At 34.6% G+C, this 22,730-nt stretch overlaps 1 pseudogene across 1 annotated transcript in view; it reads right to left on the bottom strand.

Annotated features, from left to right (window-relative positions):
- LOC309857838 (nascent polypeptide-associated complex subunit alpha-like) overlaps positions 1-21,753 on the bottom strand; it is an 88,844-nt pseudogene extending 67,091 nt beyond the window's left edge. The window contains exon 1 of the transcript in view: positions 21,075-21,753. The product of the transcript in view is annotated as a nascent polypeptide-associated complex subunit alpha-like (transcript). The remainder of the gene's footprint in view (positions 1-21,074) is intronic.
- Between the last annotated feature and the right edge of the window lie 977 nt (positions 21,754-22,730).

Raw genomic sequence — 22,730 nt, forward strand, 5'->3', positions numbered from 1 at the left:
CAGCAGGGGGAATAACAGAGGGAGAGGGAGAAGCACCCCACTGAGCAGGGAACCCCCTGTGGGGCTCTATCCCAGGACCCGGGTATTATGACCTGAGCTATAGGTAGACACTTAACTGACTGAACCACTCAGATACCCCAATGAATACAATCTTTAAAAATAATAATAATAATAATAATAATAATAATAATAAATAATATTTCAGATAGTATGATTTTTTTAATGTAAGACTTGGTATAAAAACAGGATGACATACTTGTCTAATTATAGCAAAAGACTTTGATAAGTTTAGATGCAGTAGTACATAAAAAATTTAACTTCTTTCATTAACTGATAATTTAATTAGATTAAATTAAGAGACATCAAAATTTAGAGAATCTAATAGTCCTGATCTATTAATAAATGTAGCCATCCTGACCCCAAAACCATAGTCTTCAGTAAGTATATAAGCATAAGTTGAACATTTACACAAACAGGCCATTATTTAGGTCAGAAGTATATGCCAATAAATTCCTAGAGTTAAATATCAGGTTATATTTTTCAAGAATGAGGCAATAAAATTAGAAAACAATGACCAAAATATTAAATTCATATAATTGGAAGTTAACTTCATACCTAAAATGAAATAATACAGCTAATTCAGAAATTTTAAGAATTACAGTACTTTGGTAATATCAACTCTCAAAATGAGTAACGGACAGGTGGGGCTAGGGAGGAAGAGATCCATAGGGAACTTTGTGAACAGGCTCTCAGAAATCCCCAAAATGTGGTGTGGGAAAACCAGAGTAAAGAGATAAATTGGGCCACCCTACCCCAGGGAAGAGCACCCTGATCTAGGCCTGTGGGATGGAGGACCACCCTGCCCTAGGTGTATGGGGTGGGTCATGTGGGGTGGGTGTCTCTATGATAAACACCTGTAACCAAAAAAGAATAATCAGACCCTAAAAAGGTGGTAAGCCATTGCAGCAGTTATTGATAGAGATGATTAAAGTTGCCTGGTTACCTTTTTATAAAAAATAAACCCTGAAGGCACTCATTGTTAACTGTGTGGGGACCCCTCTTAGTTGTGAGAGCTTTTTCTATATATTCACTTGATAAACTTCTGTCACTTACTCACTCTCCATTGCCCACGAGATTCCTTCTTTGACTCCAAGAGACAAGAACCTAGCTCTCCCACATCATTCCCTAGAGTTAAGTATCAGGCTATATTTTCCAATGATAAGGCAATAAAACTAGAATAGAATGACCAAAATATTAAGTCCATGTAATCCTGGAAGTTAACTTTATACCTAAAAAGAAATAATACAGCTAATTCAGAAATATTTAGAATTACTGTACTATGGTAATATCATTTGTGAAACAAGTGACAATAATTAAAGGTATGAAGGAAATCTAAAGGTTTAATTGTATTAATTCAAAAGAAAAACAAAACAATACAACAAAAACACCAAAGCATAAAACAACAAATCAAAACAAAAAGAATATAAAGGCAAAACCTAAGAACAACAGCAGTAATAACAAAATCTTATAGAAACAAACAAATTTTTGGAATAGATTAATAAGAAAGATTTGACCAATGAGTACTGGTCAGAAATACTCAGAGATGATGAAGATAAAATAAAATACTAAATGAAATGTATAAAAACTAAATTATAGACCTAAGAGACTGATTAAAAATGCTTCTAGAAAAGGAGTCTAATTTGAAGACAATAAAATTAATAGCACCATAGAGAAAACTGTATTTGTGACATAGGGGATCAATTAGAGATGATAAAGTATTTCCTTAAATATCAAAGATAACAATTAGACTCAATGGCTCAGTCAGCTAAGCCTCTGCCTTCACCTCAGATCATGATCCCAAGGCCCTGAGACTGAGCTTGACTCCCTGCTTGGTGGGGAACATGCTTCTTCTTTTCCCTCTTCCTCTGCAGCTTCCCCTGCTGGCACTTGTTCTCTCTCTCTCTCTCTCAATAAATAAAATATTAAAAGTTAAAAAAATTAAGAAATAAGCATCAAAGATTAATCCATAATGTAAAAATATTTATTAAAGTGATTAATTAATTTATATTAAAATTAAATATTTCCTTGCAATTAAGTGCAGTGTGGAGAAAAAGTTAATAGACAACTGACATAGGAATGAACAATACTTAAAATATTTAAAACTGACAAGGAATTATTAGATTTAGACTCCATGATGATCTCTATGTATGTGCATTTAAAACACCTTAAAATACTTTGTAGGAATGTGCTACAGGAAATTAAAGAGGGAGGGAGATAAAGGGGGAAAAAATAGCTCAACTTGAAATGACTAGTTGGTTGCCACTGTGTTTTATTTACATTTTCCACCACTTTTTTGGTCAATGAAATTATTTTACATGTATCTATTATTATCTTGTAGGACATGTTACACTAATATCATTATTAATGAAGTTGAGAATAAGAATATGATGCCTCATTTCATCATAATTGTTAAAAATGATCCCTCAGCTGGTAAATGCAGGAAGCCAGAAACGGAAATAATAATTAGCACCAGTTCAAAAGCTTGTCCACCTGGAACCTGTAAGAAAATCCAACTAGATCCTGAAAATAATGAGTGATCTGAGGAAACTGGACAGGGATATAGATTTCCAGATGCTTTTTACTTATAATGGCAATAGCAACTTAGACAAGGTAATGGAAAAAAATCTATTAATTGGCAGTTGGAAAATTATTAAAAAATATAAACCATAAGCCAATGAGCTTGGGAAAATTATGAAGAATCTACATAAACATAAAAAGAAACAATATATATTTGCCAAGGAACATTCACATTTTAAAAAATAAGTTGAAAGGGGAACAATATGCCATAATACATGTATCAATGTTTTTCATGGAAGTTTAGTATAAAAAATAAACATTTTAAATAATTTATTTGGAAATTGATATCACATATCTGAAAAACTTGGAAGAAGAAATGGATAACCATGACTAAACAAATGTAGCAGAAAAATGATTTACAATAATAGATAAAAGCTATTCAAAAATGCAGTGAATATTGGCCAAAGCTTAGAAAAATCGATGAAATATAAAATGTAAAATGAATTCAGGAATGAAAAATAGAATCCCATTAAATCTAATTTGGAAAGAACTAATAATTTTTTTTTTTGGCCTGAATCTGCTCTGCCTTTCATTAGGTGGGACACTGACCAAGCCCACTCAGCTCCTCTCTCATGCCCAGTAATAGAAAAGTCAGGGACATTAATTACTTCTGGGATGAATTTTAACCACTGTGGATAGGATGCAGAAGCCAGTGGGTTAAACAGATTCTTTCTTGTTTCAGGAAAAGAATTCTGAGATGTATTCTGTGCATTAGGATTGATGCTCAGTTGTCCACAATCATAATCCACTCAGTCTGAACTCATATATGTTTCTCCTGGACCACTTAGCTCTTCTCATTCTCTCCTCTTCCACGTGATCAAATTCCAAAATAATTATTTAGGTTGTGTATGCAAGTCCTGATTTTGAAGGGAAACTCAGTTACAGAAAGAGATGAGAATAAAGATACAGGAAAAAAAATGGTGCACTTGGGTGACTCAATTAGATAAGCATCTGACACTAGATTTCAGCTCAGGTTGTTATCTCAGGGCGATGAGATGAAGCCCCTACAGGCTCTGTGCTAGGCAAGGAGGTTGCTTAAGATTCTCTCTTCTTATCCCTTTCCTTCCCCCCCTCACCTCCCATGCTGTCTTTCTCTTAAATAATAAGCACTGCTGAACTATCTTAGATTCTGTACCTTCTCTCCAGCCATGAACCTATCACTGTCTCTAACTCTTGAAAACTTCATTAGACAAATTAATGTGGTGAAGGAAGCAATATGAGAAAGCCTATTAATCTGATGAGCATGGAACTGAACAAACCCTATAGATACTTTCCCTTTGGTTTCTAGCCTATCAATACCTACAGTGAGTCACATACACTCAAGATTATTGTTTTTATTGTATACTTCATATATTCATTAATTTTTGACTCATTATCATTTTGTTGAAGTGTTAAACTATGGTAATAAACAAACTTTTAAGTAACTTTTCTTCCTATGATACAAATATAACTTGCACTTGAGCTTTAGCTAATTTTATGTTCTAAAATTGCCAAAACAAAATGATCAAGGTTTCTAGATTATTTACTGTATTTTCTACTATATAATATTGTTCTATCTCTTCTGTATAAAGAAAATGAATGCTTGCGGCTCTTGGGTGGCTCAGTGCGTTAAAGCCTCTGCCTTCTGCTCAGGTCATGATCCCAGAGTCCTGGGATAGAGCCCCACATCAGGCTCTCTGCTCAGCAGGGACCCTGCTTCCCTTCCTTTCTCTCTGCCTGCCTCTCTGTCTACTTGTGATCTCTGTCTGTCAAATAAATAAACAAAATCTTTTTAAAAAAAGCAAATGAATGCTTGATAACTAAATGAATGCTTTACTGAACAAATTAAATATGGCAATAGCATTTTATTTTATCATGCTTTACATATTAAACTATAATATTATATCACTAGTCTACAAATAATCTACTCACATAGTGATTTGGAAGCTTTTAGCAAAGGAATTCTTCCTCCTGATTGTAGTATAAAAGCCACAGAAATATACAGAAGACTCCTAGGATAGAAAGTTAAATCCAGTTACCCGTGATGCCTTGAGTAGGACCTGACCTATGTATGCCCTGGGATGCACTAGTAACTGTTACATGTGATAGGATTATATTTAATATCTAGAGTTTCATTTACTTCACAAAGGAGATATAAATTTGAGAATAAAATATTTGATGAATCTATAAAGTCTATATCTATTTGGAACCAATGTGGTAGAATTAAGATGTTAATTTGAAAAAAAATTTCATTGAACACATACACATATTCAATTGTTTTTATATATATAAACAGCATTATTTATTTATGTAAATAAATGCATTGTCAGTAAAATCCATTTACTTATCAATCATAAGGGTAATTTTAAGTACTAAGAATAAGAAATATGTGAAAAGATAAGTGTTCAAAAGTGCAGTTTGTGGTAATTAATACAATATGATAGGCTCATAAAATAGATATATTACTTGAACTTAAAAGCTTCTATAATTAAGCGATGACCACTTGAAATTTGTAATTAGTCTTGCTGCAGTTTTTTCCTTGCACTTATTGCCCTTCCCCAGAAGTTCATTAAGAATTTCTGTGAATGTCCTTATGTTTAATCTCATTCATAGATTCCACTGCTGCTCACAAAACAAAGCCAAAAAGAGAGGTAACTCTATGTGGCACTCCATCCACAAGCAATACATTCATAAATAATTAAAAAGCTCTCTACTTCATTTGTTACCCATTCAGCTGATAATTTAAATGAGTAACTGAGGCCATTTTACCAGCACTTTTAATAGAATGCGACTCAGAAACTTCACAGTGTTATTTAAGAAGAAATGCTCATGTGTTAAGGTCTTTATTTTTTTTAAATCAACAAAATAATTTTCAAATATTAAAAGCAAATGTCTCCTTTTCCTCCAAGTTTCCTTGCTATGTCAAACTTATAAATAAATACATTACAACCGTATTTTGAGTAGTAGATAAAAACAAATGTTTTGAAACTGTCTGTGGGTTGAGTATCTGGGTTAACTTGTATAAATATCTGAACTCAATGTATTTAGACTTTATTAGATGGTTTTTTTAGACTATTTAAAAATACATGCTCAGGTAATGACAACATTATTTTATTCATTTTAATAAATAAATTATTTTATTTAATTATGTTTAGATATTTGTTTATTAAATTAATGATTTAATATTTAACAATCTAAATTTGAAATATTTAAAATTCTAAAAAATATTTATTTAATTAAATTGATATATTTAATATAAATATTCAATAAATTATTTAATCATTATTATAATTATGCAATACATTATGTATTGTGTAATAATTGCATTTTAATAAATAAATAAATGTATTATTTACATTATTTTATTTTACTTTATTTTATTTAGTTGACAAAGAGAGGGAGAACGCAAGCAAAGGGAGTTGCAGGCAGAGGGAGAGGGAGAAGTAGGCTCCCAGCTGAGCAGAAAGTTCAACCTGGGGTTCCATCCCACGACCCTGGGATCACCACCTGAGTCGAAGGCAGATGCTTCACTGACTGAGCCATCCAGATGCCCAAGGCTTTGTATTCTTCGCTTCTAAATATTGATGCTGCTTCATCTCTGGAGTTAGTAAATTGATGTTGAGAATTCATATCAAAGAATTGATAGTAGCTCTTAAACAGAAACATGTAATTTAGGGGAAAAAAAGAACAGAAGGAAGAGAAAGCCCAAAAGTCAAAAGCACATTAATATAAAATTTAATTAGATAAATAAAGCTGATTTTCCTGAAGGGGTCTAATAAAAGGGCTGCAAAGAGCTGATAGGATTAGGAAAATTGTCCACTCCTGGTCATTTCATAATTTTAAACTATTCCTTATTAATAAATATACTTAGTTCCAGAAACACAACCACATAAGGACATTTCCACCAAGTTTCCTCTAACAGCATTTACAAATTAGACGTTCAAACAATGTAGTTCGTTACATGTTGCATCTGTATCTTAAAGTATAAACACTTTCTGTGACACATTTTCTAACAATTAAAATTAATATATATATATATACATATTATATATATAATATGTACATATATATATATATCTTACCCTAAATGGAAAAAATATATATATATCGAAACCTTATCCCCAAATGAAACCTTTCTTTGTTTATTAGCTTAAATAGGTAAATTAGCAACAACAACAACAACAAACAGCTAATATTATAGAGGTAGGAACAATTTACCTTTTCATTCATTGTTATTTTCTAAAAATTCCTATTTTATTTTTCTCATCTGTCATAATAATTTTCTAAATCTCCTGCCTTATTCAATTTTTTTCTTTTAGTGGAAATCTCTATTTCATATTTATTTTCTCTTCCTCCACTCTTTGCTCTAATAATTCAATGTATTATTAGATTTTCTGTTTTTCTCTTTATCCAGATATATCTTTTCTTTCTTTCTTTCTTTTTTAAATAATTTGATTTGCTGGCATTTTACATCAGTACATGCTTTCTTATGGATGTGAGAAATGTCTGTGGAACTACTAGAAGTATAAACTTTTTTACCTTTAAGAAGTTTACATGGCTCAGTTGGTTAAGTGTCTTCCTTCAGATTAGGTCATGATGCCAGGGTACTAGGATCCAGTCCTGCATCAGCTGCCTGCTCAGCAAGGAGTCTGGTTCTTCCTCTCCCTCTGCCCCTCCCTCTCTCTCTCTAATAAATAAATAAAATCATTAAAAAAAAAGACTTACTGAAACCTGAGACTGAATTACTAAATTCAGTCTTAATATAAAACAGCTAATCAAAGCAATGATCACAACTGGAAAATTTATTCAGATCATGGTTTAACATTTTTGGTTGACACAGGACCTTTTTCAGTAACAACTTTCCCTAAATATCAATTTCTTTTTAAGGCAAAAAATTTTGACAAGAAATCCAGATCCTTCTCATCATTTTCATATCAATTTAATGTGACATCCTCGGAGTATATAATCAAATATGTAATTATTCTATCTGTTGCCTTGTATATTGCCTGTATCTTTTTCAGACTCAAAGTTCCATTGAGGTAGAGGTTTTTTGTTTTGTTTTTAAAGCAGAGATTTTTAAAGTGTTTGATATATACAAGATGCTTAATAAGTGTTTACAAACCTATGTATTTCAGAAGCCTTAAACAGGCTTTAAAATAATGTAGGTGATATTAGTAGTCATATCAAACAATTTGTAGGTTTCAGTCATGTAAATAACTACATTTCTCAGAGACAGAGAAACATACAAATGATCTGGGTCCAGTAGGATAATGCTAGCATGTGTTGTAAATTCTCTTATATGACCTTATTCTTGCAAGAATTGGTTATGTGGCAGAAAAAAAGGTATCACTATCTTATACTTTGTTATTTAAATCGATTTATGGAAGTTGTTAATTTCTTACACTGCCCCTTTGTTTCAGTGGACCCAATTTCCATGGTAATGGTGAGAGGAAAGTAGGCAATTTAGGCAGCAGCAAAAATCTCCTACAAGGCACTATAAAATAAGGCTTGTTCTAGATCATGGGTCTGTCCAAAGGGGAATGTTAAGGGGTAGAATGGATGATGGATGCATTGTGGACTTATAACTATAAGATTAATACTGTTATGCCCCAATAATGGGTCTATGATTAAAGGAGCGAGACTGATGTAAATCGAAGGTCAAGCAAAGCTTTATTTCATGCCAAGCATTAAGAATCTAACTGAACGTTCGGGGCCACACCTCTTTTGAGAGAAGGCAACCCTTCCCTGTTTCACAGTCTAGCTTTTAAGGGCAAAGGCCATGCAGTCAGGCCTGGCCACGCACAGGTGACCAATGAGATTTTAACACACACAGGAAACTCCACAGTGAGGCTAGGTGACCAATTGAGGTTCAATTGACCCTAGTATAGACATTTGACCCAGCCTATTACACCTTGATTAGGATTGGTGCCAAAACGGTTCCCAAAGGGCGGAGGAGTGGGGCATACTCCTTAGTATCTAGGGAGACAATATGCAAACACCGCCCCTCCTCCCGCTGATTGATGTCTCCACCTGGCCTGACCCACTCTTGTATATGGGCTTTGTTACCTGGAGCTGATTTCCAGGACTTGTTTTTAAGTGAATCCCCTGGGGGAAGGGGAGCAAGGACAGTTTAAGGGTTAACCTCAATGAAAGCCTCTTGCTAAAATATAAAAATATAAAATAGGTCCTTACATTACAACAACTCAGTAGGGAAAGTCCCAGTGTGGTGATAAAAGAAGTGATGTAACTTGCATTGCACATTTTATTTTTAAAACGTGTAAGTTGTATTTTTCCCTGCCATGACATCATACTTTATCTTCATCTCTGTCTACTAGTTTAAAACTAGTTAAACAAACTCAACAATTTTTTTGAAATTTTTTTTTATTTATTTAAGAGCAAAAGCCAGAGAGAGAGAGAGAGAGAGAGAGAATGAGCAATATGGGGCTCGATCCCAGGACTCTTGAGATCATGAACTGAGCCAAAGGCAGACACTTAACTGAATGGGCAAATGAGACTCCCACAAACTCAACAATTTTATAAAATTTTTATTTGTTGGGGTGCCTGGCTGTATCAGTCAGTAAAATATGTAACTCTTGATCTTGGGGTTTTACGTTTGAAATCCACCTTGGGTGTAGAGGTTTTTAAAAATAAAATCTTTAAAATTTTTTTTCCTTTTTTTATTTAAGCCATTGTATGGCAGTGTTGATCACTATATTGTACACCTGAAACTAATATTATCCTTATTTTAACTAACTGGAATTTAAATAAAAACTTTAAAAATAAAATAAAAATAATAATCATAAAAATAAAAAAGAGGAAAAATTATTTGGCAGGCAATTTTATTAATTGCATAATTATTTATTATTATCATAGTCTGTGTGTGTCGGTGGGAAGTGGCTGGTATTACATTGAGTTCCATATGTGTGTAACACTGAGGTCCATGTCTGTAGTCAGTCTTTTTTTTTTCATTTAATTTATTTTCAGTGATCCAAAATTCATTGTTTATGCACCACACCCAGTGCTTCATGTAATAAATTCCCTCCTTAATACCCACCACTGGGCTCACCCAACCACCTGCCACCCTCCTCATCAAAACCCTCAGTTTGTTTCTCAGAGTCCACAGTCTCTCATGGTTTGTCTCTCCCTCCAATTTCCCCCAGCACACTTCTCTCCATCTCCCAGTGTCCTCCACGTTATTCCTTATGTATTGAGCCTTATAAAAACTTTTATTTCTTTCCCTATTCTCCTTTGCATATGTTTACCTTAGATGTTAAAATGTTATAAACCTCTCCTGCCTGGTCCATTTTCTCTCTCTTCTCTCATGATTTCTCATGCTCTCCCTGCCAACCCCACATGCCTTACAATATCTGGATATGACTAATTTCTTCCTGAGCTACTTTATTCTACTCTGCCATATGGTTGCCCTTCCCTCTTCTGTACCATAACTTCTATCCCCTGCATTTGTGCTTTAACAATACCTAATTCTTTTCACTACATCTGTATCTTTGAGGTCAATACTCAGTAGTGCAATCGCTGGGTCATAGGCTAGCTCTATTTTACTGGAAAAAAGGGCCATATGCACCCAAGTGTTCATAGCAGCAATGTCCACAATAGCCGTTCTGTTGAAAGAGCCAAGATCCCCTTCAACAGACAAACGGATAAAGAAGATGTGATCTATGGATACAATGGAATATCACTCAGTCATCAGAAAGGATAAATACCCAACTTTTGCATCAACATGGATGGGACTGGAGGAGATTATGTTAAGTGAAATAAGTCAAGCAGAGAAAGTCAATCATCATATGGTTTCACTTATTTGTGGAACCTAAGGAATAGCATGGAGGACATTAGGAGAAGGAAAGGAAAAATGAAGTGGGGGGATTGGAGGGGGAAATGAAACATGAAAAACTATGGACTCCAAGAAACAAACTGAGGGTTTTAAAGATGAGAAGGATGTGGGGATGGGTGAGCCTGGTGATGGGTATTAAGGAGGGCACATATTGCATGGGGCACTGGGTCTTTTACACAAACAATGAATCATGGAACACTACTTCAAAAACTAATGATGTATTTCATGGTAACCAACATAACATAATTTAAAAAAAAAAAAGGAGGGGGACAATTCCTAACACTCAATCTTTGCTAGTTTCTTGTTTACCTCCTTTTAAGAGTAAGCTCATTAGTGGTTTTTTGTTTGTTTGTTTGTTTTGTCTCAACTAAAAGAAGAAAAATAATACACATTATTTTGAAAACTTTTTGAACAGTGTACAAACGTTAGTCAAGTCCACAATGTCTCATCTCTTCTTCCTCCTAACATGGCTAAGTTCAAAAACCCTTTATCTGGGAAAAGATCATTCTCCTGCCACCTTGTGTAAGATTTTGGCTTTAGCTTAGATTATCCTTTCTTTCCTTTTCTGAAAATAAGTTGAAAATATTAATAGCCTCATTTTCTTCTTCCAAAATATGACTGCTTCTTTACCAAGTGCAAAAGCAACCCATTTTGACCATAGTAAACAGCTTGGACCTACTTTTTTGGCTCACTGTTTTAGTGAGACAAGTGGAGTGAAGATGACACACCATTTCCAAATGTATTAATAATTGGTAGACCATACTTCTAAATTGAAGTTTTGTTGCCATTAAACTACGACCAGACTCGCTATAATTACAGAGGTAAATTCTTTATATTTACCATATTTGAAATTACTATAAAATACCAAAATAAAATTATGATTATGTGAAGAGTCTGTCATATTAAGAAGATGACTTTGAAATTATTGCTTATCTAAATGAAATTTCCCATTTTATAATCTTGTATAAGCTTCCGTTGTCATTTCCTATTTAAAATCTATTAGAAGGCACTCTTATTTTCCCTTAAGTGGGAAGTCAAATGTGGAACAAATTCATCCCAAAGGAACTGATTCTATATTCCACTGAAGACCAGTTGGCTTCCATGTGGCATTTTGCCCCTTGCATATTGTTCATCTCCTACAACAAATGGGGGTATGCTCTTTAGTAAACTAATTCAACTCAATTAGAGACATTGTCTTCAAGGGATAACATCATAGAGACTAGAATGAGAATCATACTTTTGGGAAAATTGGGCCCAGGTTTTTTGTTTTGTTTTAAGATTTTATTTATTTATTTGACAGACAGAGACCACAAGTAGGCAGAGAGGCAGAGAGAGAGGGGGAAGCAGGCTCCCTGCTGAACAGAGAGCCTGATGCAGAGCTCGATCCCAGGACCCTGAGATCATGGCCTAGCCAAAGGCAGAGGCTTAACCCACTGAGCTACCCAGGCGCCCCTGGGCCCAGGTTTTGATGGCTTCTTTCCTCAATCTTATAAAACCTATTTGAACTCTACTGGATGACAGAACTGCTTAAAAATATTTGGTCCCTTGTAATTTTAACCTTCCCGTATTCAATGCACCTGATCCATGTAATATCTTATAATATTTTTGTCAAATGAAGACTCTCAAAGTGTGTTTCTTGGGAGACACTTTTCAATTGGTTGCTTACATTTCTGCATTTATTATTTGTTCTAGACCATCCTTTGAAGATGGTTGTATTGAATAGACTTGGAAGACAGAAAGGTATCTTTTTTTTTAACTTAACCTGTTGTGTTTGCAAATATTATCTGCCTCTTTTTTGATTCTTCTTGTGGGAACTGAGGCTCAGAACTGATATATAACTGCCACCCCTACACACACACACACACACACACACACACACACAAACACACACACACACACAAATACTGTTAAAATTCCGGCTACCTCTATTGCTGTGAATAATAAGCTATATTATTTCTGAACCATGAGTCTGCGTCTTCTATCAACACCCAAGAAACCACGGCAGACTCATACACCAGCTTTCAAATAAGAGAAAATAATCTCAGATGCTTTATATTTTTTGATAGTGTTACCTACTTCTGAACATATGAGTGAACACATATAAAGCTGGAGCCATGACCATTTAGAGCTTCTTCTGTGGAAGAACTATGCATTCACTAGTAAACAAAAGTAGTTTCATCTTTTTTTTTTTTCCTCCTGGACACCATTTCCTCTCTCACACTGTTGCTCAAATTGGATGGAGTCTAAGGTCCTTTGAGGAAATTTTTGTTTAATGACTCAAAATAAAATAGGAAGAGTCTAAAGTGATAAAAATAATTCTAGATAAAAGGTATAAGATCATGCCAGAAAGGATAGTAATTTTATCTAACAACTGCCTGTTCACCCCTTATTTGTTCATTAACTAATCTCCAAATTCCTGACTAAATCCCTTTTGTAAGCCAGAATGTGAGCTAAAAACTGGGATTTTAAAAAAGTTTTCATTTGAAATCCAGTTAGTTAACATATATCATGTGTACAATATAACATATAGCACTCAGTGCTCATCATGACAAGTGCTCTAATTAACCCCCATCACTTATTTAATCCATCACTCCTTTAAGATCCCCTCAAGTAACCATCAGTTTGTTCTCTGTAATGAAATGTCTGTTTCTTGCTTTGTTTCTCTTTCTATGTCTTGTTATTTTCCCCTTTGCTTGTTTGTTTTGTTTCTTTTATTCCATATATGAGTAAAGGTATTTGTCTTTCTCTGACTGACTTATTTCACTTTTAGCATTATACTGTCTAGTTCCATCCATGTTATTGCAAATGGCAAGATTTCAGTCTTTTTTATGGCAGAATAATATTCCAGTGTATATACATACCACTTATTCTTTATTTATTCATCAATTGATGGATACATGGGCTCTTTCCATATCTTAGCTTTACAAATAATGCTGCTATAAACATAGGGGTGCTAGCATCCCTTTGAATAAGTTTTCTTATATTCATTGGGTAAATACACACCAGCAGGATTGTTGGATCACAAAGGACTTCTATTTTTAAATTTTATGGAAATTCCATACTGTTTTCAAATATGGCTGTATCAGTTTGCATCACCACCAACAGTTCTCAATTGTTATTTTTTCTTTTTTTTTTTAAGATTTTATTCATTTGACAGAGAGAGATCACAAGTAGAGAAAGAGAGGAGGGAGCAGGCTCCATGCCTGGCAGAGAGCCCGATGTGGGACTTGATCCCAGGACCCTGAGATCATGACCTGAGCTGAAGGCAGAGGCTTAACCCACTGAGCCTCCCAGGCACCCCCCACAAGTGTTACTTTTTCACATCCTCTCCAACACCTTTTGTTTCTTGTAGTGTTGATTTTAGCCATTCTGACAGGTGTGAGGTGGTATGTCTTTCTAGTTTTGCTTTGCAATTTCCTGATGATACATGATGATGGACATCTTTTCATGTTATCTACTGAACATTTGAATGTGTTCTTTGGGGAAACAATTGTTCATGTCTTCTATCCATGTTTTTATTGGATTATTTGTTTTTGGATGTTGACTAAAAACTGGGTATTAAGTAACACACAAGACAGGTTTCCTTGAGCTTAAAATTTATTTGCATGAGTATGATTAACAGGAAAAAATATGCATATGTGTATGTACAAGTGTGTTTACGTATACATCTTTCTATCTATCCTCTGTCCCCTGTCTTCTAATTGTGGTAAATCCCGTATGGTGGGGAATGGGATATTCTGCAGAAATATGCTGCTGGATATGTTGGGTAAGCAAATTTAATTGCACTCAGATGCATTGGATATAAGTGAATCACTCAAATGAGTTATTTAATATTATATAGAAACAAATTAAAAATTTATGTAGTTGAAAATAATAGGTAGTTAAAATAATTTTTGTTGTTTGTTGTTTTTGTGTCTTTTTTTGTTTATATATACTATGGTGTGAATGTTTATGTCTCCCAAAATCATATTATGAAATCTAACTCTGGAAGTGGTAGTATTAAAACATAGGGGCCTTTGGGGGGTGATTAGGTCATAAGTGGGATTACAGTCCTTTTAAAGGAGACCCCAGAGAGTTCTCTTGATTCATTCATCATGTACGTTTACAGTGAGAAGATAGCCATCTATGAGGAAGTGGGCTCTCCCTGGATCTGCCCATTCCTTAATCTTGAACTTCTCAGTTCTAGAACTGTGAGAAATAAATTCCTGTTTTTTATAAGCTATTCAGTCTATATCATGTCCGTTCTAGCAGCCTGCATGTAGAAGGACACTATGACCTAAAACGAGAGCAATAAATATAAAGTTTCAGTAAAGTCAGTTGGTACAATGTTTTTTTACTTAGAGAAGTCATGCTGCTTCATGTTAAACCTTGATATTGTATATGTTTCTTGAAGGGCCACTTCTTACTCCTTTGTGTGTTTTCCACAAAGTCCAGGATGATGCCTTACATAAAGGTAATATTTTATAAATACTGTTGGAAATATATACTTCTCTAAAATCTTATTTTGCCTACAGATTACTTGGATCCACTTTGCCTTGTGTAGAATATTTGAAATATATTAAGAACAGAATGTCTCTCTAAATAACATTTAGAATCATCATTAGTTTATGATTCCTGATTTATTTGTTTATGCAGTGATACTTACTGCAAGAACACTGAAGTTTGTAATATAATTTTTGAATTAATCACCAAGCTAGTTTATTTTAACTTATGAAAAAATAATTTCTCATGTTGGTTTAATTCTGCTCTTATGTTATGGTCATGACATTTTCATTAAAATAAAGTAGAAAATAGAAGTAAATAATAAATGAAAAATAAAAAATAATAAATAAAAAAATAAAAGTAAAACTCTTGTGAAATGTTAAACTTTTCTTACTTATTTTGTTTTGCTTTTCCTCTACCATACTGGCAAAGCTGTATTTTGCAGATAGATACAATTTTCTAGTTGCTAGGTTTGTTACTTTTGCTAAAATTTTCAAAATATAAGAAGTTGAATAGTCATGGATTGTTGATTAAACTCCTTACCTACACATATAAAAATAAAACAATGATGGTGACCTGGGTATTTCTAAAATTGTATTCTGTTTTTCCATATTATGTTTTACAATGTAATTAATAAAGATTCTGCATATATTAACACCCATCCCTTCTATCTCATCTGTATGTCCATTACAGAGCATGTATGATTTCTATTCATTGCTATGTTGTGGTGAAGAGATTGTCTGAATTAGTCCTATAGTTATGCAGGTAGATCTTAAGCTATGGTGCTCTTGTTTATTTGCTTGTTCCTGATCAGTATGTCTGAAAGATGGTAACTATTGCATCAGGTATGACGATTCAAAAATATTATTGGTGCCTGATACACTGTGATGAAATAGGTAAGTCGATTCATAATTTGTTAATTAAATTAGAAAAAAATTCCTTTGGATTTGTCCAATTTTAAGAGTTTTTTTTTTTTAACGAATTCCTTGGGATGTCTTTTGTGTAATATATATCACATGCCTCAAACTTTAAATTTGAATGTTGAAAAGAGTTATCAGAATGAGCCTAGAAAATATTGTTATGAAATATTTGTGTTCCGTTATATTATGTTAACTTAGGAAATAATGGTAGTTATTTTTATTAGCATTTCCTACTTTCCACATGCCCTTACAGAAGAGATATCATGTTTTTCCTACTCTTTTTATCGTGGTTGTTATATTCTTCATGATCAATAACAATCAATGAAAATTCATAACATTAATTTTCTTTGGGAAAGTTATATTTTAGCAAGAATCCATGACCAAAAATTTTAGCTTTTACAGCTATATTCATCTTAGTCTCCATTTATCGTATTCTTTATTTCAACAATTTTCACTTAATTTATATTCACAGTATAGTATCTTTTCTTTGTATATGTATATCATTATTTTATCATATACTTTTAAGCTATTTTTAAAAATAATTTATTTATTTATTTGACAGTGAGAGATCACAAGTAGGCAGAGAGGCAGGCAGAGAGAGAGGAAGGGAAGCAGGCTACCTGCTGAGCAGAAAGCCCGATGTGGGGCTTGATCCCAGGACCCTGAGATCATGACCTGAACCGAAGGCAGCGGCTTAACCCACTGAGCCACCTAGGCACCCTTTTAAGCTATTTTTTAAAAGTACAGTCATTCTTTTTTTTTTTTAAGATTTTCTTTATTTATTTATTTGACAGAGAGAGATCACAAGTAGACGGAGGGCAGGCAGAGAGAGAGAGGTGGGGGGAGCTGACTCCCTGCTGAGCAGAGAGCCTGATGCAGGACTTGATCCCAGGACCCTGAGATCATGACCTGAGCTGAAGGCAGTGGCTTAATCCACTGCGCCACCTAGGCGCCCCTAAGCTATTTTTTAAATTTCTGTTCCAATAAAACTTGGATTGCCATATAAAGTTAACCACATCATCTTTTTTTTTAATATAATTTTTTATTTTTTATAAACATATATTTTTATCCCCAGGGGTACAGGTCTGTGAATCACCAGGTTTACACACTTCACAGCACTCACCAAAACACATACCCTCCCCAATGTCCATAATACCACCCCCTTCTCCCAAACCCCCTCCCCCCAGCAACCCTCAGTTTGTTTTGTGAGATTAAGAGTCACTTATGGTTTGTCTCCCTCCCAATCCCATCTTCTTTCATTTATTCTTCTCGTACCCACTTAAGCCCCCATGTTGCATCACCACTTCCTCATATCAGGGAGATCATATGATAGTTGTCTTTCTCCGCTTGACTTATTTCGCTAAGCATGATACGCTCTAGTTCCATCCATGTTGTCGCAAATGGCAAGATTTCATTTCTTTTGATGGCTGCATAGTATTCCATTGTGTATATATACCACATCTTTTTGATCCATTCATCTGTTGAGGGACATCTAGGTTCTTTCCATAGTTTGGCTATTGTGGATATTGCTGCTATAAACATTCGAGTATACGTGCCCCTTTGGATCACTACGTTTGTATCTTTAGGGTAAATACCCAATAGTGCAATTGCTGGGTCATAGGGCAGTTCTATTTTCAACATTTTGAGGAACCTCCATGCTGTTTTCCAGAGAGGTTGCACCAGCTTGCATTCCCACCAACAGTGTAGGAGGGTTCCCCTTTCTCCGCATCCTCGCCAGCATCTGTCATTTCCTGACTTGTTGATTTTAGCCATTCTGACTGGTGTGAGGTGATATCTCATTGTGGTTTTGATTTGTATTTCCCTGATGCCGAGTGATATGGAGCACTTTTTCATGTGTCTGTTGGCCATCTGGATGTCTTCTTTGCAGAAATGTCTGTTCATGTCCTCTGCCCATTTCTTGATTGGATTATTTGTTCTTTGGGTGTTGAGTTTGCTAAGTTCTTTATAGATTCTGGACACTAGTCCTTTATCTGATATGTCGTTTGCAAATATCTTCTCCCATTCTGTCAGTTGTCTTTTGATTTTGTTAACTGTTTCCTTTGCTGTGCAAAAGCTTTTGATCTTGATGAATTCCCAATAGTTCATTTTTGCCCTTGCTTCCCTTGCCTTTTGCGTTGTTCCTAGGAAGATGTTGCTGTGGCTGAGGTCGAAGAGGTTGCTGCCTGTGTTCTCCTCAAGGATTTTGATGGATTCCTTTCGCACATTAAGGTCCTTCATCCATTTTGAGTCTATTTTCGTGTGTGGTGTAAGGAAATGGTCCAATTTCATTTTTCTGCATGTGGCTATCCAATTTTCCCAGCACCATTTATTGAAGAGGCTGTCTTTTTTCCATTGGACATTCTTTCCTGCTTTGTCAAAGATTAGTTGACCATAGATTTGAGGGTCTATTTCTGGGCTCTCTATTCTGTTCCATTGATCTATGGGTCTGTTTTTGTGCCAGTACCATGCTGTCTTGATGAAGACAGCTTTGTAATAGAGCTTGAAGTCCGGGATTGTGATGCCCCCAATGTTGGCTTTCTTTTTCAATATCCCTTTAGCTATTCGAGGTCTTTTCTGGTTCCACATCATCCTTTTTAGTTAAGTGATTGTACTTTTTATGTGCATAGTTATTTTGGTCCATGAGTTCAGCTCCTCTTAGGATCATCAAATCTCTGTAAAGTCTGGGTATGCTAGGATTTTCTAAGCAACAATAAAATACATTGAAACCTGGTAGCTTAATTATGATAATGTTTTCTTTCACAATCATTCACAATAGTATTACATTCTGAGTAGCTTCCTTCTATTTGGCAGCTATAGTGTTTGGAAAAACTTGAATTGTGATATCACTGTGATAATGTGAATTAGTCAGGGTTTTTCAGAGAATTGGGAAGAGAAAAAAAGGAAGATATTCTCCAGGGCCAACTCTAGAAGTGACTATTAAAACATCTGTCCTAATTCAATTGAACAAAACTCAGAAATGCCATCTCCAGTGAAATACAAAGAAGATTATATATAGTTCTGGGCACACACAACTCATTTGAGCCAATGATGTACATTAATGAAAGACTGAAGGCCAATCACCACTCCATGGGAGAATTTAAAAACAAATTTACTAATGAGGCCAAGAATTCAGAATCACAAATACTTCAGAACTAATAATAACTGCCTTCACTTGATGTTATTCTATAAGATAAATCCTACGATCAAGTTTCAATTTTAAATTCTTACAATTTTAAATTCTTAAATCCTTATGAAGAAGCATCATTTGGAGGGAGCAGTTTTCATAATTTATCATCCATCAGCCTTTTTTTTTAAGATTTTATTTATTTATTGGACACACACAGAAAGAGAGAGAGATCACAAGTAAGCAGAGAGGCAGGCAAGCAGGGAGGGAAGCAGGCTTCCTTTTGAGCAGAGCCCGATGTGGGGCTGCATCCCAGGACCCAGAGACCATGCCTTGAGATGAAGGCAGAGGCTTAACCTACCACCCACGTGATGAGAGAGCCACTCAGGTGCCCTCATCCATCAGTCTTAATTGATTGGAGGAAAATGTGTGGAGGAATAATGCCTTAGGGAGCTAACCTCTCTAAAGAATTTTCAAGTCTTTACCCCTTCAAGGTTTTTGTACAGTTCTGATAGCCTCTAAACATCCAGCTGATTTCTACAGTGACAGGCCTGTTAAAACCTGTCTTCAAACCAGGAATAGAGCTTGAAACATACCAGTCAAGAGCAACTTTGAGTCTTTTAAGGAATTTATCATCATTTCTTTGTTTTTGGTTAATATCTGAAATAGTTCCATATTACACTTGCATAATTTCTCCAGAGCTGACTTTGAAGGAGGCATTCAGTTCCAGCTAGTTCCATATTTTGGCAAGAACTATAATTCTATATAAAAAAAACATATCTTAGGGCGCCTAGGTGGCTCAGTGGGTTAAAATCTCTGCCTTCGGCTCAGGTCATGATTCCAGGTTCCTGGGATTGAGTCCCACAGTGGGCTCTCTTCTCAGCAGGGAGCCTGCTTCCATTCCTCTCTCTCTGGCTGCCTCTCTGCCTTCCTGTGATCTCTGTCAAGTAAATAAATAAAATTTTTTAAAAAACATATTTTATACCAGTTATTCATGTTTATTTACTAAGATATCACAATACAAATAATACAAACAGTTGCTCTTTATTAATACCTTCAACCAAGATCAAAAAATATGTCATATTTTCTCCAAAAACTTTATATCATCTGATAGGTCAGATATATATAAAATTACATTTAAAGTTTTAAAAATATCAGCAAATATTTTCATTTAAATGCAAATTTGAAAAAAATCTACTCTTCCAAACACGACTTTTTATCCTATTTTTTTTTGAATTTTGTCGACAACTGATAAAATGTTTAGCGAGACTATAAATGTTAGATCGAAAAAAATGATTAATACATGTAGGTTCAAATTATAATGTTCCATTAAAAATGATTTAGTCTTTGATGAACTTCTGTTTGGTAATATGTTGTATCCAGATATAGTAAATTAATGATTTATATAAAATTACAGGAAATGACCTTCCGTTCCATTATGAGTAGAGCTTTTAAATGCTCTTTGTCACAACCTGTCATCTTGTCATTATGTAGCATTATGTAGCATTTAAAAAATGTATACTCTTCACTTCGAAGTCTTTTAGAAATCTAACATATGACTTTCTATGGTTTGTGTCTCCATATTCCTTTATTGCCAGTTTGAACAAATCCACATGCTTTGATTCAAAGGTAATAAATACCTATTATTTGGAATAATGATGCTTATTTTTGTTCTCTCACCCTTCGCAGGTGGTTTCATTTTAGCACACTTCAGAGTTATAATTTCATGCTTATTAAAAACATTTATTATGATCTACATAGATGAATGAAACTTTTATTTTATTAAATTATTTGACAAAAAATCTATTATTCTTAAAAATGTATTTCCTTTGAAGGGTTATTTTAGAGCATTCAGAGAGGATCTAGGAGTGTGGTATTATGCAATTTTTAAGTAGGTATGAAATGGTTATTTATATGATTGTTTCTTTAAGGCTTATGTATATTGTCCATTATATGCTATAAAATATTTTGAAAGTAAATTTAAAGTATGTTTTTTTTTTTCATCCAACAAGAACCCATAACTTTATTAATGATAGAAACAGTACAAATTTCAAACCAAGCTGCAGTTATTCTTTTGGAACACCAAAAAAAGGTCCTCGTTTTCAGATGGATACATTGTTAATTCCATAATAGCATTTACAATATCATTACTGTTGTTCTTCAGGGCTCGGACTGCCTTTGCTCTTGACACATTTGCTTGTGACATGACCAATTTTATGTCCTTAACCTCTACACCGGTTTCATCAACCTCTTCCTCTTCACTCTCCTCTTGTACAGTTGGAGTCTGTGTGTTTTCTTGAATGTTTGAGACAGCTTCACCTTGAACTTTGAATTTCTCAGCAGCTGCCAGTTGTGCTTGCTGAGATAAATCCTCGATCTTGGCTTCCCCAAAAACTATGTAGGTATCTGAAGCTGGGCTCTTGTAGACATCTGGTTTTGTGATGACAAAGAGAATATTCTTAGATTTCCTGATAGTGAATCTTGTAACTCCTGTAACCTGTCGAAGACCCAGTTTGGACATAGCCTTCCGTGCCTTCTTTTCACTCCGGCTCTGTTTTGCTTTACTGACTGGTTCTTCGTCAATTATAGCGGCTGCTGCCAGCTGGGCTTGTTGTGTGGTTGCCTGTGTGGAATCCTGTTCCTCAAGCTCTGGTACTGATTCATCACTGTCAGATTCTGTTCCAGAAACTGTCTCAGCCTGGGGCTGTGGCAACTCCTGCCTGCTCTGTAGCAGGGACGGTTTCTGTGGCTTCACCAGGCATTTTGTGCAGGGCTAAAGTATGTTTTACATAGTTTATTTTTTGGAAAAAATATTGAAATGACTTATGAAATTCAGTATACACTCAACATTAATTTATTTTGAAATTTACCAGTTGTCTACTGAATCTATTATATGGCAGATATTACTTCAGACTACACTGGTAAATGAAATACTTGGCTTTGTAGAACTTTTATTTTAATGGGTGAGACAATTAAAAGCTATAAACCTTAATAAAAATTGCATAGTGCATTCAAAAATGATGAGTACAATGGGGAAAAAGAAAAATTCGATCAGGGTGAGAAAAATCAAGGTTGCTAGGCAGGGGATGGGGAGCTAAAAGTTTCAATAGGAAGATCAGGGTAGTTACAATGAAGCTGACAATTGAACAAAGGTATGGAAAGGTGATGAATTTGCCCAGAACTATCAGCAATAAGGTCACTCCAGACAAAGGAATTGGCTATCTTGAAGGCCATAAGTTTGGACCATGCCTGGCATATCTGAGGAATAGCAAGGAGGCCACTGTGAGTGACTGAAGAGTAGCAGGGAAAGAGGTCACCGAGGTTAAATGAGTGGCTAGATCATGTAAAAGCTTAGAAGTCATTGTAAAACTCTGGCTTTTATATTTGGAAACTTACTGTGTGATAGAATTTCTGCTAATAACTGAGAGTTCAAATGTCCATAAAATTTCAAGGGTTCTTATTCTAGAAAGACAGAATAAAGAAAAAGAGTTCATATTTTCACATGGTGTAACAAATGCTCGGAGATCCAAGTGTAGGAAGCTATGGGAGCACAGATGAAGGCACTAAAATCACACCAATATATTTGATGACTGTGACTATATATAAATTTGTATTTTCTAGATTTTTTATAGTCATGGAATCACACAGTATATACTATTTATTGCCTGGCTTTTCTTTTCTCAGCATCATTACTTTGAGAATCTCCAATTGTAAATAGTTTATTTTGATGTTGAATAGT

This window comes from Mustela nivalis (genome assembly GCF_964662115.1).
Source record: "Mustela nivalis genome assembly, contig: HAP1_SCAFFOLD_1383, whole genome shotgun sequence".
NCBI classification, from domain to species: domain Eukaryota; kingdom Metazoa; phylum Chordata; class Mammalia; order Carnivora; family Mustelidae; genus Mustela; species Mustela nivalis.